We start from the raw sequence: 2,827 nt of genomic DNA, 5'->3' as shown, positions 1-2,827 counted from the left end.
CAAGTTTCATTGCAGAAACATCAGAGAACATCCCTCCCCCTTTTGTTGAAATCTCCCCCCCCCCTCCCCTCTTTCCTCCCTCTTTTCTCACTTTCTTTTTTTTTCTTTTTTTTCAGGTCTTCTTGTTTTCCAACAGATAACAGATAATCTAACCAAACCAAACCAAACCAACGACTACCATTCGACTACCAATCAAGAAGAAATACCATGATCAGAACGGGTTTGGAAGAATGAAGGAGACCGAGTAACTCACGCCACACCATCCAGGGCCGAGTTTCACCGCCATGTCATTCGACCCGACCAGATCTAACGAAGAATCAACAACCAAACCAATAACACGAATCATCCAATTTGATCCAAATCCAACTACTACGAATACCAACAACTACCTAGTTTGCGATATCAGCATCCGCTGGAAGCGACCGTTAACTTGTCATCTACCTACCTACCATTTCGTGTGAGGTGGTGATGAGAGCACTGTTCTTGGTCACGGTTCGTATGTGTGCCCATGTGACATTACAAGCGGCTTAAAGATTTCATACTATTCTATCTACAACTGTTTGATAAAATTGGATCTAGTCAGTGGATCTTGGACGGAATATTACAGATTAATAGCTATGTCGATGATTGATGTAAGACTTGTCGTGTAAGTTAAATGAATTATTACTGTAAGTCGTCTTAAATAATAGTTGATGCTAACCAGCCAATGTCTGGCGATAGTATAAGCCGATTAACTCTTTCAAGTCCGATTACTCTAATCTGTCTTTACAGTTTCCGATGGTATGTCTGTAACTTTCCCTTTGTATATTGTAACTTAACACTCTGTCGTAATATCGAAAATTCTGTCTCAAAAATTGAAACGTTTATGTGTTATAGAAAGCTAACTTTGATACAAAATGATCTAAGATTAATCTTTTCGACCAAAAAGAAACGAAGTTAACAGTTATCCTTGATCCTTTATTGCGGGCGTTAAAGAATAGTGACAATAGTTGGAACTTTCCTTGCAATTGTAAGAGAATTTGCCGTCTGACGTGACAAATATTGCAATGAATATAAGAGGTTTTTTTTAAACGCCGCCCACATACAAATGTCGACCCTGTTCAAACGCCTGTTCAAATTTTTATAGACACAATTAGCTGTAGTTTTTGACATATCGAATTTGTCAATTATTGAATGAACAGTTTTTGAGTTCTTGTCCATGACTTAGTAAAAGCGCGTCCGATTTGCTTTATCGACTTGACAGAGGCAACAGTTTTATATGATCCTAATGAAAACTGATATTGATGAGATCTCGGCACAGTTTGCAATTATTGGATCAACATTTGTTGAGTTATTACCGTTGACTTTATAAAAACTTGTCAACTTGACTTTTGACTTGACTGAAAAAAAATTAGTGGTAGACACGATACAGTCTACAGTTTATTTTCCTGGTAGCCATTGCAGATGGGTAGGTTCTCAAGAGTGGTCACACTTACTTTAATTGCAGTTCTTATGTCTATGATTCCCTAAATGATTGTAGTTGTTGTGGAAAAAGTTTATTTCAATCTGATAGACGGGACCAGTAAATCTGAAAATGGGGGTGATCTAAAACAAATTTCAAAAGAAATCACTGAAGTTTGGATCGTTTAGCTATATCTCAGACATCATCATACTCGAATTCGGCCAAATTAGGCCCGTGGGTTTTTGGCCTAATTAGCGTAAATCCAAGATGGCCACCAAAGTGCATTTGCAATAAATATGTGAAAATGCCAATAACTTTAACACCATTTTAGACCTTATAGATATATTGAGGGCAGATAGGAAAGTGACCGGAGGTGTTTATGACGTCATACACGATTCGTTTACCATTTGTGACGTCATAACCATTACCTAAGATCTAGAATCATCGGCAAGACGTAAAAATGGGTAGTTGGTTCATTTTTGAATGGTTTATTTCATTTTATTTTAAGATTGCTGTTTAACATCTTCAATACATATTACTCTCTTTAAATTAGTTGAACGCCAGTGTTTTATATTTCGACGAATGATATATACAAAATATGAATACAATACTCATTGTTGAGGCGACTATTTCATTCTGAAAGAATTTGTCTGAAATTCCAAACGATAGTCAATGCTATCCCACTGTTTATAAATCCAACCATACAGTCTCTTCCTGTGTCGAAAGTAAGCTGGAGGTCATCAGTTGTTGACTTGTTATCGCTCTCATGACAACGTCTGTACACTGTCCGGATAAGTATATTCCGATTTCATATCCCGTGACATCTGCTGCATGTACCATCGTGTTGGCCTCCTCATAAATGAATGTGGTTAAGGTGGTAATGTCTTCAAGAGATGAGCAAGTGAGTGTGTAGCCGGGCTAGTTCAGGGGGGAAGCGAGCTCAGTTGTTATATAAAAAAAAACGATATTCTCAGTTGATAACTTTAATAATAAAACCCCAAAGATGGGGTTTTATATAAAGCTGTTGAAATATGGAAAACTATATCTGTCTATAACTAAACCTGTAAAGTTATTAGAAGACAATAACTGGTGATGAAAAAGAATAAAGAAGTAGATAATCAGTATTTCAAGGAGGTTGAAATATACTTCCTTCTTCTTTAAAGGCTTGGGTAAAAGTAAAGTTTCTGACTGGACAGGTGATGAAACTCACTAAAAACTCACCCAGTTGGCCAATGACAGAAGGTGACAAGGTCCAGTGAGATCAGTTGAGTTAAAGAGACTAAGAGAGGGCAATAATTAGTTAATAGTGTAAGGCCAGTTTAATGTAATTAGGTGTTTATAAAAACCAGTAGTGGTGTATTTAGAGAAAATGACAAATAAATAAAA

At 36.8% G+C, this 2,827-nt stretch overlaps 1 protein-coding gene across 1 annotated transcript in view; it reads right to left on the bottom strand.

Annotated features, from left to right (window-relative positions):
- LOTGIDRAFT_173664 (hypothetical protein) overlaps nucleotides 1-2,827 on the bottom strand; it is a gene marked incomplete at both ends in the record, with an annotated part of 32,182 nt that overhangs the window by 28,592 nt on the left and 763 nt on the right. The window lies entirely within an intron of this gene.

The sequence above is a fragment of the Lottia gigantea genome, assembly GCF_000327385.1.
Source record: "Lottia gigantea unplaced genomic scaffold LOTGIsca_168, whole genome shotgun sequence".
Lineage (NCBI taxonomy): Eukaryota > Metazoa > Mollusca > Gastropoda > Lottiidae > Lottia > Lottia gigantea.
The sequence above is the reverse complement of the archived record's forward strand: the minus strand, read 5'-3'. Positions and strand labels throughout refer to the sequence as shown.